General features: G+C 41.9%; 1 protein-coding gene across 2 annotated transcripts in view; it reads right to left on the reverse strand.

Annotated features, from left to right (window-relative positions):
• MIDEAS (mitotic deacetylase associated SANT domain protein) overlaps positions 1-16,429 on the reverse strand; it is a 75,654-nt gene extending 59,225 nt beyond the window's left edge. For both annotated transcript variants that reach the window (XR_016280965.1, XM_089521845.1), the window contains exon 1: positions 15,801-16,429. The gene's annotated coding sequence lies outside the window, so the exon portion shown is untranslated. The remainder of the gene's footprint in view (positions 1-15,800) is intronic.
• Between the last annotated feature and the right edge of the window lie 247 nt (positions 16,430-16,676).

A 16,676-nucleotide genomic window follows, 5' to 3' on the forward strand; every position in this document is an offset into this window, starting at 1 on the left:
TCTGTCAGGGGTGCCTTGATTGTGTCTTCTTGTATGGAAGGGGATTGGACTGGATGGCACTTGAGGTCTCTTCCAGCTCTATGATTCTATGATTAGCCACAATTTACTGGAAGCACACCATGTACTCACTAAGGAGAGAACTTTTTTGTGAATATATCCCAACCCTTTTTGGGACAGAAAAAATGCTAACTCTTAGGGTGAGATTAACACATTTTTATTTGTCTTTGTATTTTACAGGTAAATTAACTCTGTTGGTTTTCTACTTTTTGTGCCTCTGACTGTAATTTTTATGAAGGATGTTCATTTTATTGTATGTGCATTTCCTTTGAATAATTTTAGTGTTTGGAATTGGATTGGAATTTGTGAATACAGTTCAGCAGTTTCTCTTTCTAGTCTTCCTTTGTAATTTCCTTATTCAAGGCCCACAACTTGCACATCCCTTACTGTGTATCCAGGATGGCTGCAACCGTTCTGTAACTGAAACGTTCTGTAACTGGCTTTTGATTCAGACATTTCTAATGTCTGGTTTATATCAATTATAGAGACTGTCCTGCTAATCCAGTATAGAGGGACATTCCTAGCACAGAATACCATATACTATATCGGCAGAAGAGCAAGTAAATTTACCTCTGATGCTGTGATTTATGTTTTTGGCCCCTGTAATATTGCTCTCATGGCATCTGGATTTGTCCCTGTATTATCATCTACGTTATGCTTACAGGTTGTCATTCACATTTCTTTTCTCTCTCACACACACATGCACACAAAAACAGACAACATATTTTCCAATTTGGAAATCAAAACAGAAATCATAGCTAAAGGGACTGTCCCCAGATCAAGATGCAGTAAGAAGATTATTCATTCTTACTTGAGAAGATGATATAAGAAATGTTTAATCTAATTTACTTGCTTCTAGCCAGGAGATTGATGCAAAGCAGAATAGAGAGTGAGTCCTGGCACCACAAAGATTGGGAGGGAAAGGAGGAAGCTAAATAAGTAACTACAGTACACAGACAGCTTGGAAAGTCTTTGCAAGCTGCAGCAATAAAGCAATTAAGTCTTGCAAAACGGCAGCAAGCAGCAGCTTTACTAGCTGAGCTGGATTTTTGCACACAGCCTTTTGCTCAAAGTCCACCAAAACTGGAGACCATGCACCCCCATCTCCCACCTGGAGATGACCAACAAAAGCTGGACACACAGTGCCAGATCCTTAGATCTGGCAACCCTATCTTCAACATACTCTGGCAAATGATATGTTAGAAGAGCATTAGTGTGGCATTAGAGGGTCAAATAGAAACAAATGTGATTCTGAGTATGACTTTCAACCAAAGAGCTTTGAGAAAGGCTCTTAAAGTGGAATGCAGTTGCAACCTGTCCCATTCCCACCTATTTTCTTGTAATAACTGCTTTTAAAAGTTCTGCAATCATCTATGTATTTTTTTAAAGCTTGGTTCCTTTGTTAGTTTTTGTCAAAAGTACTAATTAAACATATTGGTCAATGGTCTGCTTCTATCATTCACAGTAGGATAGACCCAAAGATTGCAACTGGGAACTAATACTGTAATTAAAAACAACAGCAGTGCAGATTTCCTGCCACAGCAGGAAGAAAAGGAGGCTTAAAGAAAGACAGAACTCTTAGCAGTTAATCCTTAATACAAAAAATGATAGGTAACTTTTTGTAGTATACAAAATGTACTTGAGAATGTTAAAAAATAAAAGTTAAAACTACACTGGTAACAGTCAGCTGAACAACCCAAAGGACCTTTGGTGACATCACATGAAGAGGAAGGAAGGGAGGGGAACGTGAGCATTTTCAAGCCAGTTGCTGCAAAAGAAGTTTCACTGTAACATGTGCATAATTCAGAAAGCAGCAAACAATGGGAAAGGGAAAACCGAAAAAGGGAAATTGGAGGCACCCAAGACAAGGGAGGAGAGGCCTCTGCAGAATGGGACTTTCTCCACAAAATAGGGAAGTAGCGTAGCACATTCCATTGCAGCATAAAGCATAATTGTTTTGTCTACATCCTTGATGTTTTAGAAATCATCCTGACAAATGAGACAGGCTAACATGAGCCACAATTATTACTTATTGTTATGAGAAGCACTGTAATTAGGGTGGCCTGGTGTGTGAATAAAGAGGAGCAGAAGACAGTAATCTATACAATTCTGACACAAATGTACACTTTCCTCCCTTCTGGAAACAAGTTAGTTGCCAACGATTAACAGTGCTGTTAACTAAGCTATTTTAGTCTCTTCCCTTTGGAGCTGCCAAGAAGGTAGTTGCTAGCAACAGAAAGTTCTGTTTACGCCAGCCGTGCAGGAATTGCAGCCGGGACCCGGACTTGGAATAGCACAAGCCTGGCCAGACGTTCTCCTTGGACTTGTATTCCCAGAACCACCACAATACTGCAAAAGCAAAATTAACTGGCACAAACAAGCTAAACCATGGAAGCTAAAGACAACTCCCTGATTTAAAATCCAATTTTTTTGTGTGGAGAACACCGGCTTTGCAGCAACACAGCAGACTATTTGCATGGCAAAGGTCATCTTTGCTCTCATGTGGACTTTCCACTCTAGTGGCAAAGCAATATCTAGGCCAAGTGTGAGAAAAAAAGGCAGACTTGTGTTTTGTGCATGCCACGACAGATTAAAATTTGTAGGCTAAGCAGATTCACTATTCTTGCAAGGCATTCCTCTCACTGTTCACTGCCAACAAGGGAAACAAAGTGCACACAGAGATAAGAATTTTGTGTCTTGGTTAGGGCGATAACATGATGGTAGAGCATTAGCTTTGCATGCTGAAGGTCCTGGGTATAGCTCATGGCATCTCCAGATAAGATGGGGGGGGGGGGGGGGAATCAAACTCTACCAGGCTGAGTTGCTGCTCATCAGTGCAGATACAATGAGTTAGACAGACAACAGAAACCATACCCTATGGTTTGGAAACCATGGGCTTTGAAGGGCAGCGTAGGGAGCTGAATTTGTTTAGCCTGGGGAAGAGAAAGTTAGGAGGTGACATGATAGCCACATATGAATATTTACAGGGATGGTATATTGAAGATGGAGTAAGATCGTTTTCTGCTGCTTCAGAGAAGGGCAAGAAGCAATGGATTTGAACCATAGGAAAAGATATACCGGCCAAAATTAGGAAGAACTTCCTGATGGTAACAGCTATTAAACATTGGAACATGCTCCTTCTGAGTGTGGTGGATTCTGGAGGTTTTTTAAACAAAGACTGGATGGCCATCTGTCAGGAGTGCTTTGATTGCGTATTTCTGCATGGTAGGGGGTTGGATGGCACATTGCCCTGAACTTTTAAGCAGGATTCTGGGGTGATGGACAACACGTGGTACAAACACAGAAATTAAAAACAGACCCCCCCCAAAAAAAAAACATACATGTTCACCAGTCATTTGAACAAGAATGTTTTAATGTGGCACCAAATAAAATACAGTGCAGGAGTGAAATGAGCCTCTTCAAGCAGGCCATTCCCCAAAGAAAGGGCCACTGCTGAAAATGTAGTACTGCTCTCTTGCTGAATAATACATCTCTGATAAAGACAGGCTCCCAGCAAGAGACTCAATAGACCTTAAAACAGGAATGGATAACGTGTGGTTCTCTAGATATTGTTTGAGGTGGCAGCTAAAAGCTCCCACATCACTAGAATGGTTAATCTGCTCTTGGATTACATCTGGAATGTTTTTCTCTTTAATTTTTTAAAATTACAATTCTACAAACACTAAAAATGGAATAAAACACAGAGACACACAAAATAAAATACATTTAAACAAGATACAAAGATAGACTTAAAAGAAACAGAAAACTACAACATATACTACTAAAATATCTTTAAAAATTGACTTCCTATCTTTTCTGTAGTTATGTGGTATTTCCTAAACTTCTCTCTCTCTCTCTCTATAAAGTAGATGTTACACTTTATCTATAAATTTAATTTATACTGATTTTCAAAGGCAATGGTCATCTTATCACTTTCATTCTTTTTGAAAAATTCAAACAAGAGTTCCCAAGCTTTCAAAAAAGTTACCAATGACTTTTCTCTAATCAATTTTAACAACCAGTCTTCTTTAGAAGACAATACATTGCTTTTCCACTTCTGAACATATAATAATCTTGCTGCTGTGGTCATGTATTGAAGTGTATTCTTCCACAGACCATAGACTGTAAAAAGGTCTAGTTGATCATCCATTAGTCCCAGAAGGAAAAAAAATCAGATTTTAATTGTATATTAGTCTTTTAAATCCTCTGTATCAAGGTATATATATTTTTGTGAGTCCACTACATACAATAAAATGTCTCTTCTTGTTCACATTTCCAAGCTTTATTTCTGAACTTTCAAGGAGTCATCCAGGGTGCAGAGCCTCATCTCTTAAAAGGTTCACCAACTAGGGTGACACCTTTAAACTGCTGCAAAAAGCCTGACTTCAAAGACACCAGTTGCTCCTAGCTGTACAGTATGACCCCCGTATCTATGAAGGATACATTCGCAGACTAATCACAATTAGCAAAGACTGTAGATAATGGCAAACGCTGTATTTCTGGTGGAAATTGGCCACAGAATCATGCTGAAAGACCTCGACATGCCTAGAGAGGTGGTCTCGCTAGGCACCTGGAGGTCCTCCAGTGCAACTCTGTGGCCAAATTCCACTGGAGGCCGACCTCAGAGACACACTGGTGGACCTCCAGATGCCTAGAGAGACCCCCCCCCCCAATGTGGGTAAGTGAAACCACATTTACCAGACCCATATATATATAGTGGTCCAGTTGTACTAAAATTTCCATCAGCCCTAGTAAAAAAAAAGCAATGATGAGGCATGCTGGTAGTTGCAGTCGAACAACACCTGGAGACCACAGGCTGCTGCCTTGCCTTGAAATACAGGTAGGCTAACAGGCCATAGAGAGATAGAGAGATATTTTATTTCCCCACAAAAGGCATGCAAGTTTTCCATCATCACTGGAAGGGCCCTAAAATGTCATAATCTGCTAGCAAAAAAGGCAAACATGTCTTATCAATGTAGGCCCAGAAAATTAGCCTATTTACGTCTTGCAAAAGCTCCTCTAATTACCTCAGCTTCTTTGAATTCTGCCCCATTCAGCTCACTTGTATCCAAGCACTCAGTGGTGAAAGATCTACAAAATGCCTTTAAACCCCCCCCCCCCATTAAAAGAACCAATTTACTGAAAAAGTGAGCTACATGAACACAACTGGTATTGTAAATATCAAAAATTAAGAGTTTTTAATTCTCACTGAAACTTCAGCAGAAGTTAAACAGGTACTTCATTCCTACAGAAAAGAATTTTAAAAGGATAAGTTCTATTTGAATGGTGGTGCAGTACATTAAAAACAGCTCCAACAGTATCTGTAAGACATTTCAACCCATTTTTACTGCACAGACTTTTGAACTACTGTACAGTCTACTTTATCAGATGCCTAATATGCATCAATAGCTATGCATACCAAAAAAGTGTGCTATCACAGGGACATAAAATGCCTAAAAATACTATCTGTGATGTAATGAATGGCACCAAAAAAATTACAGTGACCACTCATAAAGTAATATTGACAATACACTGAAACAAAGCATCATAAAATCTTTTATCACAATATAGCACCAATACTGCAGGAAATCAGCATCAATCTGTTCATAATGGTTACATTCACACATTGTTTTTAGAGGTTGCATTCCATTTCCTTCAATGACAAAGTTTATTTATTTTCTATATAGTATCTATGTCCCTCCTGCTAATTTAGGATAACTCTTTATGCATCTGGTGAAATGCATTCTCATCTACTTAAAGTATATGCTACTAGAAATCTGTAAGGCTTTTAGATATCAGTATAAGGTTTTTTGTTGTTGTTGATGTTGCTGCAACAGACTAATGTGGCTACCTCCCCAGAGAAACCAATTAAGAACATTCTGCAAAAATTACCATGTACACAGGTTAACAATTTAGGCCTCACCAAGTCCCTTGCTTCATATGTTTTAGACAAGACTCTACAATATCTTTTGCAAGGGCTATAAAATGCTTCATTTAAAAATGCATTTGTTTTTGTTTTTAATTTACATTTCTGTTTCAGCCCTCCATCAACAGCTGGGCCAAACAGCTGGGCCAAACAACTTTTAAAAGTTTTAAAACTCTGTGCCTGTTTTTCACAACTTCATGTACTCCTCAGTCGTGTTGAGGTGTAAACTGCTCTGTGTTTATGCATGTGTCTCCATGAGGATCTTTCATTTAGTGAAAAAAACGATTTTATACATAAAATATTTGGGGGGACATTCAATTACTCTTATATCTTTTCTGGTCACCAACAAATGCTACTTGAACAAAATTCCTGATTAGATACACAGATGCTTAGTCTAGATCTAGAACGTGCACTGTTTGACCCCAGTACCAGATTGGTACACTATTTTTTTATTTCAGCAAAAAGACGACAGTCCTTTAATATTTCAGTTATAGAAAATATTTACAAAAATGGCTTACTTTCAAAATCAAAACTAATTTTATAACAAATTTTATATATTTATTTAATTTATACCCCACTATGGGACCCAAAGTGGATTACAATAAAATTAAATCAGAAATGCAGCCAAGATCTTATTTTATATAAAAAAATTTAATTAAACAATTCTGTTAAAACACCACATAGTTAAATCAATGTAAAACATAATTAAAAGATGAAAGATAAAAACACAGCACACCACTTTCAAACACCCTTTTGCCACATGATTAAGTTTCAAAAAACACAGTACAGAAATAATCCAGTTTGTGACTGCTTTAACTGCCTTGGCTCAATGCTAGGGAATTTTGGGAACTGTAGTTTGTGCGACATTTAGCCTTCTCTGTCAGATAACTCTGGTGCCACAATAAACTACAATTCCCAGGGTTCCCTAGCAGTGAGCCAGGGCAGTTAAAGCAAACTGGATTATTTCTGCACTGTGCTTTGGACCTTACCTGCCTAAATAAAACGGTCAGTGCCATGTGAAGGCTCGGAAGGATGGGGGGGAATACAGTGGACCCTTTTTATACGCTGGGGTTTGGTTCCAAGATCCCCCTTAAATAACAAAATCCGTGTATGCTCAAGTCCCATTAAATATAATGACATAGCAAAATGGTGTCCCTTATAAAAAAATGGAAAATCGAGGAGTGATATTTGAAATTTATACTTTTTTTAACATATTCAAACCGTGTATGCTTGAATCCGTGTATAAAAAATCAGTGTATAAGAAGGGCAGATGGTACAAGACACCCCCCTGCATGCACAATTCTCACTCCTGAAACAAGGGATACACACACTATTTAGCTTCAGTTAATACCTCCCTTTCTCTCTGCTGTACAGTGCAAAAGACGTGTATTTTGCATGACCAGATAGTTTGTGATATCCTCCCATGAAATAGAAGGGCTTTATTGAATTACAAAATCAATGTTTTCATCATCGCACTAACAAATATGTATACAGTCTTGTATGCATGAATTACAAACTTAAGAACTTGATTTAAGTCAATTATTTGAAAATGTAAACTTTTTTTTAATTCAGGAAGTATGTTGCCTTAATTTAATTCAACCATCATGATTATGCAGATAGACTGAAAATGTACTCTGACACTGTTTCCCACCTAGGCTAAAACTGCACAGGTAGATCAGATACACCAACTCCCCCGAAATTAAGTTCAGGTTTGCGTTGACTGTAATAGCTGAAGGTTCACAGCAAAGCAACAGTCTTGCCAAACCCTAGTCAATCCCAATGACTCCACAATTACCTTCATTAACCACCAGGTATCTTTCTAAATAAAAGTTACATTCTTGTCTGATCACAGCAGTTGGCCAAAGTGAGATCCTGGGGCTACATGCACATCTCCAATATTGTTGTTAAGGCCCTGGAATTGTCCAAACACACTGGATTGCCATTTTCCTGGCCATAAAAAATAATCTATTGCAATAGATTATTTTTTATGGCCAGAAAAAATGGCAAGCCAGAGTGTTTAGACAATTGCAGCACCTTAATACACTGAACTCCGGGGCCTTAACACACTCCCTTTCACACTTAGAGCATGATTTCACTTCAAATCCTATGTAATCCTGGACTTTATAGTTTGTAAGGCACTACAGCTCTTTAGCTGATATTTCTAAATGTTGTTGCCTAAACTGCAGATCCCAGCATTTCTAAGGATGTTGCCATGATAGTTAAAGTGGATTTACAGTGCTATAACTGTGTAGTGTGGAGGGGCTCCTGGGAACATCAAGGACCAGTTATATGCATTTAAACAGTTGGCACGCAGTCCTTTGTTGATTAGTATCAAAAATACTTGTTTTTTTTCAAAAACAAACAAACAAAAAAACAGAAGTGGACTTCTAGTCACTTTTTGTCTCATTTTTTGGCAGTCCATTCAACCCTCAGCGCAAGACTCCCTGCAGGGTTGCCCACCCTGGTTTATCTCCTTTAATCACAGGAGTTTCCTGTAATTAGTACTAAAGCATGCCATTGGGCCATACAAAGCTGGACTCTTTCTGTCATTCAGGCATCATACCAGCCACCCACACATTCAGTCAGGCTGTCATCAAGTTCATTCTTTGGTAACAGAGGCCTGAAGCCTGTGGAGTTTGCAACAACTCTTATTTCTTCTTATCAGGGAACTACGTAATCACATCTAAGAAGGCAAACCTTCTTCTCTTCCTCATTCCTCAAAGGACAGGTGACAAACTTTAAAAAAATCAAGCAGGTTTTGGTAATGTTGGTTGCTGAGGAAGGGGCTTGTACCCAGTGATTACTTCTACCATATGCTTTTAATACAGCGTTTGATTATTGGGTTTTTCAAGGGGTGCCTTAAAGTCAGTTCCAACTTATGGCAACCCTAAGGCGAACCTATCACAGGATTTTCTTGGCAAGATTTGTACAGAGGACCTTGACTGAAAAAGTGTGACTCTTGGGTTCCCATGGCTGAGTGGGGATTTGAACCCTGCTCTCAAAAGTTGCAATCAAATGCTCAAACCACTATACCATGCTGGCTCTCAATATTATATAATAATATATAATACATTATAATCTTAATATAATTAAAATAATAACACTGTGTTACAGTTGTACCTTTTCAAATCATGTCTGAAACAAGGAAGAAAGGATATAAATTCCCAATGTAAAGGTCAGTTCAGAGGTCACTAAGGCCACAATCCATTACCCAGTTATATGGAAATAAGCCCTGCTGAACCCCAGACACACCTAGGATTCCACTGCAAATATATAATAAACAAACATCTCACTTTAACTGCTCGAGTCTAATTAACACTGATTAGACAGGTGCTAATCTTATTTTAAAATTCTGACAAAACTAGCAATGCAGAACATGCAACAACTTTTAAAAAAACATTTTATTGGTTCATGTTTTTACAAATGAAGTGCCTCTCCAGTTAGGGTTGCCATTTCACGGTGGTGGGCGGGACTTTCCCGCCCCCTGGGGGGCGTGCCCGGTCCCGTCCCGCCCCCGGGTGGCTGCCCAACTCTGAGCTCCCAGGGCTGCTGCCTGCCTTCTATAGAGTGCTGCCTATGAAACATGCCTGGAGCAGCAGCAGGAGGACTGAAACCAGCAGGGGCGGGGTCTGCTGCACTGCCCTGCCTCTATTGGCCAGCCCTCTGCTTCCTTATTTGGGCATGATGCTCCAAATTCCAAGCGGAGAGGGCTTTGTAGGCAAGTTGCTTTTTGTTCTTCCCCTCTTTCTCTTTCTCTTTCTCTTTCTCTTTCCCCTCCTTCTCTTCTTCTTGTTATTCCGTTTTTTTTCTTCTCCTCCTCTTCCCCTCCTCTTCCTCCTCTCCTTTTTCTTCCTTTCTTCCCCCTCCTCATCTTCTTTTTCTCTTTCTTCCTCTCTCTAAGCCCCCCTCCTCTTCTTCTCAGGGGTCCAGGGCTTCTCAAGGCTTTGCCCCCATTAGAAAAGAAAAAAAGGCTTTGGATCTGTCCCATAAATCCCTCCTAAGTTGAGACATACCTGGGAAAAAGAGGAGGTGAGGGGTTTGGGGGGGTTGGAGGGGGCAAGGAAAAGGAGGAAGGGGGGAATTCCTAAGAAGGCTTGGGAGTGAGAAATGTAGTTTTCAATGGCACAAAGGACTGCCTGTGATCTTGCAAATGCTATGCCTGCTTGGGAGTGGGAAATGTAGTTTTCAAAGGCACAAAGGACTGCCTGTGATCTTGCAAATGCTTGGGAGTGGGAAGTGTTCTTGTAGAATTTGGGGGGGGGGGTGTTTGGCCAGAAAGAGAAGTACATTTCAGCCTTCTGTCTAGGAATAATGCCAAAATGTCCTCCATTTTGAGCATGCCTAAAAAACATGCATTTATATTAACATTTTAAAAAAGTATCAATTTTTTCACGTGTCTTCCATTTTTAAAAAACATGTCCTACATTTGAAAATGTTGCCCTACATTTGTCCTACATTTGTCCCAGTTTGGAGGTCCTGCCTTATGGCAACCCTATCTCCAGTGCATGAGCTCACATGATACAAGATCCCTCTTCCTGCAGAGCACTGGTTCCTGTGTTCCTATTTCTAAACCCTCCTCCTAAACTGCATGCTGCAGGAGATCAGGACTAGTCAGCAAACTACCTTCCAAGGAAGCTTGATTCCTCTGGGCTCAAATAATCCAGGGCTCTGTAAAATAGTTTTAAAACTCTACTGATTTCATAATTATGGGGTAGACAACCTTGGTGCCCTCCAGACTTTTATAATCCAGCTCTCATAAGACCTACTATGCTAGCTGGGGTGGATAGGTGCCTGCTTATTATTTATTTATTTGATTAAACTATGTCTGTCCCATGATTTAGTGTAGGCTCTCAGGATGGGTGTATAAATAGCACGATATCAACATTTCAGAACAATAACATAGTATAAATGGGATAAAAACACATTAAATAAGTCAACAAGTTGAAACAGCTTAAAGGCAATAACAATTTAAATCATGTACATGTATGTTTAAAAGTCAATAAGGCCTCAAAGGCTTTAATAAAAAGCATGATTTGATTTGGCATTGGGGTGAAACCAGCATCTGTCTCTGAGGGGAGAGCATTTCACAACCAGAGTGCCACAGCAAAGAAGGTCTTCTATCATATCTTCACACACTGGATTGACCCCACTAATGGGACAAAGAGGAGCGACCCTCCAGCAAGTTTTGGCCCTTGGACAGGCACATACAGGGAGAAATACTCCATCATGTATAGAAGGTCATTTGGTGTATTAAATGTCACTTTTAGCCCCTTGAATTTAGATCAAAACTGGAATATGGTTTCTGCACTGCAATAGTCTCATAAGGAGGTCACCACAGTGTATCAACTATTATGGTTAAATTGTAGCCCAAAATTATTTGGTGGAAACACTAGATTTTGTTTGCTGTTTCAAAAAGTGATGTAAAATTTCAGGGGGGGTTGTGTGTGTGGAGGGGGTATTTTAATAAAAATTATTTCAAAACACATTGAGCTTCAGTATCACCACCAATTTCTCAATATATTATGGAGGAAGAAACCATGTGTAGTTCCTGTGTAGTTCCCCCTATGCTACTTGCAATAAACCAGCATCAATTAAACCCAGTGGATGGAGTTTATCAGACAAAGGAAATTGGAAGTATAATCCAATGGCAATCTGGATGCAATCATGGGGTTTAACGTTATTGCGTGACAGACTACCACATGCAATTTCGGGCAATGGGAAGTCAGTCCGAACGCAATCATAGGGTTTCATGTTATTGCATGAGAGGTGATCACACACAATTTTGGGCAATGGCAAGCTATTTTCGGACAATGGGAAGTCAGTTTGAACGCAATTCGAATTTACGTAAATTTGCTGAACTAGCGAATTCACATGAATGCATACTGGCCCCACTTTCTTTTCATTCAAAATTAAGAGAAATTCCTCCTGTGTGATAATGTCCAGTTTTCAAAGTCTGTACAAGGCAGGAGCAAAAGTCATCCATACAGTAGCCCCCCCCCCCCCTTATTGGCAGAGAATACATTCCAAGACCCCCCAATGGATGCCTGAAACCACATATAGTACTGAATCCTATACCCGTAATATTTTTGGACCACAATTGACAGCGGGGAACTGAAACCATGAGACCAAAAACGACTACACAATATTTTCAGACCATGTCTGACTGTTGGTAACTAAAACCACAGAAAGCAAAACCATGGATAAGGATGTAATACTGCACATAGGAAACAACAGGACCTGATAATACGCCCCACCAAACAGGACCCCTGAAACTGTTTTTAAGGTGTGAGGAATCAGCATTGGCAGGCAGGCTATTGTTAATTTTACCAACTTGCAGGGGGTGGGCAAATTACTTTCCCCATCTATTATCATTCAAACATTTGTAAATATGAAGACTCTTACCCATGCAATGTGTACTGGAAGTGCCCTCCATGCACTCAGTGCAGCTTACTCCCAAGTAAGTATGTAGAGGAGTCTTTATTGCCCTTTATTTAAAGGGGTCTTTATTGCCCTCTGGGAGGATGCAACAACTGCCGTCTTAATATTTCTTGGGTTGTATCCACACTGCAGAAATAATCCAGTTTTACGCCACTTTAACTGCCATAGTTCAATGCTGTGGAATTCTGGGATTTGTAGCTTTGTGAGATATTTAGCCTTCTCTGTCTGCAGACTCTGGTGCCACAACAAACTACAGTTCCCAGAATTACATAGCACTGTACCACGGCAATTAAAGCGGTGTCAAACTGGACTCTTTCTGTAGTGTAGATGCCGCCTTGGTGCTTGATTATTTAGTGTATTTCTGATAGGTAATTCTCAAGGAGGCTCAACTCCTTACTGATCCAATTTCCCCAGATAATTTCAGGGGAAGTTCAGCCAACTCCTGTGCAGGAGATCAAGCCAGCCCATCCCTGTTCCAGAGTCCATGCTGCCAATATGTAAAATCAAACCCCACCCCATGCCCTAAGAACTGGAATTAAATGCCTCTGTCGAAAAGTAGCACACACAATAATGTGTCTCCTGCTAGGCAAGAAAGGATTAAGAATTCTCCTGGAAGTAAAGCCAACCTGACCTTTCCTCGAGTCTCCAAACACCAGGTAGAAAAGTTCTGTTAGAGGCTGCCCATCTCAGGGACACAACATTTATACCTCTAGCAGACAAGACTGTCAGGTACAAGGAGCAATTATGCTCCTCTTGTTAATAGCAAAGCTGTCACAGATTTCCACTGGAACCAGAAGAGCTCCAATGATGTCACCAGTGACAAGTATGCCATCCACCCTGGCCAGTCACTCCTGAGCATGGTTACGCATCGCTTTCAACATTACAGCCACTTCTGCAATGGAGCAAAATGAGATCAGGCTTCTGGGTTCCAGGAAGTCACCTGAGCTTTTGCAAATACATCACCTCCATCCTCTCTTTTCTCATCCCTCTCCTCTTGCCCTGACAATCTCCGAACACCAGCAAATCCAGAGAAAACTACCCACAAAAAACACATTCTACAGGTTCACCACGGAAGTCTGCCAGGCTCATGCATAAAAGCGCCCACACATTGTGTGCCTTAAATAACAATCCTGGAGAAGGAGGAGGAGAAAAACCCTAGTCTTCTGCAATCTGAATTCCTGCACAAAGCTTTCTAGACGTAGCAAAGCAAATGCAGGACTGCGGCTGCATCTGCAGTGCAGAAATAATCCAGTTTGACAGCACTTTAACTGCCATGGCTCCATGCTAAAAGTGCTGTCAAATTGGATTATTACTGCAGTGCAGATGCAGTTTAGGTCAGTGTCCAAAATAAAGGAGTCTTCTGGCCAGCAAACTCAAACCTAGTAAGAGATGTGTAGCGTGGGAAAGGGTAACCAAAAGCACAGGAACATTTAAAAATCCTGAATTCCCAAATGACTGGAAAGGGGCCAGAAAAAGTATGGAGTCCCAGAATAATCTGATCCAGTTAAGTAAGAGCAAAAGAAAGCAAATGGATAAGAGGAAATCTGGCCTGGCTTCTTCCTACCCTCTGACACCCTGCTATTTCTCTTTAAAGGGAGAGAAGTGCCCAAAGGGTTAAAGCAGTGTTTTCCAAACTTTGGTCCTCCAGATGTTTTGGACTTCAACTCCCAGAATACTTGATTGTGGACTGAACCTGGCCAGGACTTTTGGTCACTGAAGTCCAAAACACCCGGAGGACCAAAGTATGGGAATCATTGGCTAAAAGTGATCATTAAGCATTTATCATTAATCAAACTTAAGGTCCCAAAGGGTTAACGCCTTGTTGCAATGGCAATGTATGTGTGTGTGTACGCGACAGACAGACAAAGAACTGGATTTTGGCAAAGATTTAAAAATCAGGATTTATGTCAGAGAAGAAGGCCATCTGACAACCCAAAAGAAACAAGCCTCCTCTCTTTTCTCTCTCAGCTTATGTGGCAATGGGGGCAAGGGGAAATGTTCCCCTTCAGAGTACTCTGTACTCTGATTACAGAGTAAGGTGCAATGATTTGAGTGTTGGTTTAGGACACTGGGAATCTTGTGCTATGGAAACCCACTGGGTGGCCTTGAGCAAGTCACACTCTCTCAGCCTCAGAGGATGACCAAAGGCAAACCTCCTCTGAAGAAACCTTGCCTTGGAAAAGACTTGAAGGCACACACAACAACAAAGCCTGGGGTTTTCCCAGCTGGGAAGGGAGGAAACCTCTCTGCAGTCAGCCAAGTGCGTAGCTGCCCAAAGAAAAGCAACGCAAGGCCTTATGCAAGGGGAGGGCAAAGGGAAAAAAGCACCCCAAAAAAATTGGAAAGAGGGGGGAGAGAAGTTGGCCCAAACCCACTTTTTTACATTCTGCAATCTATCTTCCTTCAACCCCAACCTTGCTTTCTTCCTGGAATCAGGGAGACCAGGGCTGCAGCCGCACTGCAGAAATAATCCGGGTTGGCATCACTTGAACTGCCAGGGCTCCATGTTCTGGAATCCTGGGAGAATGATAGTTTGTTGTCGCACCAGAGCTCTCTGACAGAGAAGGCTAAAGGTCTCACACAGAAATTCGCAGCATTGAGCCAGGCTCAGTTAAAGTGAATCATAACAAACTCACAGAGTTGGAAGAGACCTCAAGGGCCATGCAGGAACTCTCAGTCCAAGCATCCCCGACACAGGTGGCCCAGGAGGGTCAGACTGGAGTATCTTTGCAGCGCAGATGCAGTCTAAACAGAAGGCATTCCACTTCGGTGCTCCTCCTGTAATAGGTAATAATAGTAATAACAATAATAATAATTTTGGGGTGCTTTGATACTGTGTTCCTGCAACTCTTCCAACTCTAGGATTCTGTCCTGTCCTATTCTATGCAATAATAATCATCATCATCATCATAAAACAATTCCCAGAAATCCATAGCATGGAGCAGTGGCAATTAAAAAGTGGAGTCAAGCCGGATTAATTCTGCAGTGCGGACGCAGCCCAGATGTCCTCCCCCGCAAAGGAGGGCCGGGGGCTGCAAAAATGGAGGACAAACCCAGCACAAAATGGAGGACACGATCAAAATGAAAGCTGGCCAACAGTGCTGTAAATGGCAATCCACCCTGCTCCAAAGGGAGGACCCTTTTTGGAATGACTCCTGGAGAAAAGGAGGGAAAGGAGGACGGGTCCTGGAAAAGGAGGACACACACACGCAGAGAAAGAGAGAGAGAGCTCAGAGAGAGGGCTGCGGTTTCTTGGCAGATTGCAGAGGAGGAGGAGGAGGAAGGAGCCCAAGGTTGCCAAACACACAAACAAACGCCCCCCGCGAGGCGCCAGAGCCCTTGCAGGGAAGGGAAGGGAAGCAGCCCCTTGCAAACTTACCTCCTCCTCCATCCCAGGCTCCCAAGCCCCACCAGAGGGGTCCTCAGGCCTCCTTCTCACCTGGGACCCCAATCCCAGTGGCTGCAAAAGCGGATCAGAGCCCTCCCAAAGGAGGCAAGCAGGAAGTTTCCTTGCAGGGAGGGCCAACGTTGCGCACAGAAGACACTACTGCCTTCGCCTTTCTCTCCAGCCTCTCTCTTTCTCCCCACTGGATCCCTCACTTGGTCCAAAGATCCTCTTCTCTTGCAAGTGGATTCCTTTCCTGGTTGGGAAGATCCCAGTCTCTTTTTTTTCTTTTTTTCTTTTCTCTCCCAGCAGATCCTGATTTATTCCTCCCTCTCTCTCCACCAACCGCACGTTGCAGTCTCAGGATTGCAAGCCTCTGAGTCACACCGGGTCTGAGATCACAGCTGGAGGAGGAGGAGGAGGCTGGAAAGCCCAGCAGCAACAACAACAACAACCAACTCCTGCAACAGGAGCCAGCAGGCTGCTGCCTTGTCTTCTGCTGCTGCTGAGAGCCAAGAGATTGCACAACCAGCGAGCAAGGAAACTGGGAGCAGCTTCTTGCAAAGAGAAAAGAGGAGGAGGAAGGAGAAGAAGGCGCTTGCCAGAGTCCAAACCAGCTCTTCCACTTCATCAGCACAACTGGCCTCCTCCTCCTGATCTGGTTCCTCCGCCTGGATGGAGGCTCAAGTCCCGCCTGCTTCCTGTTGCCATATTAGGGAATGAACCCCCCAACCCCCCCCCTTTTGCTTTTTGCAAAGCCATCCCTTGGTCTCAATTCTGGACTAGAAGAGTCCAGATCCCTTGCCCCCTCCCAAGAGGGATCGCTTTACTGGGCCAACCCCAATGCAGAAAAGGCATGCCCAGGCTCAA

This window comes from Sceloporus occidentalis, unplaced genomic scaffold, assembly GCF_023333645.1.
Source record: "Sceloporus occidentalis isolate IW3139 unplaced genomic scaffold, rSceOcc1.0.p SCAF_4, whole genome shotgun sequence".
Lineage (NCBI taxonomy): Eukaryota > Metazoa > Chordata > Lepidosauria > Squamata > Phrynosomatidae > Sceloporus > Sceloporus occidentalis.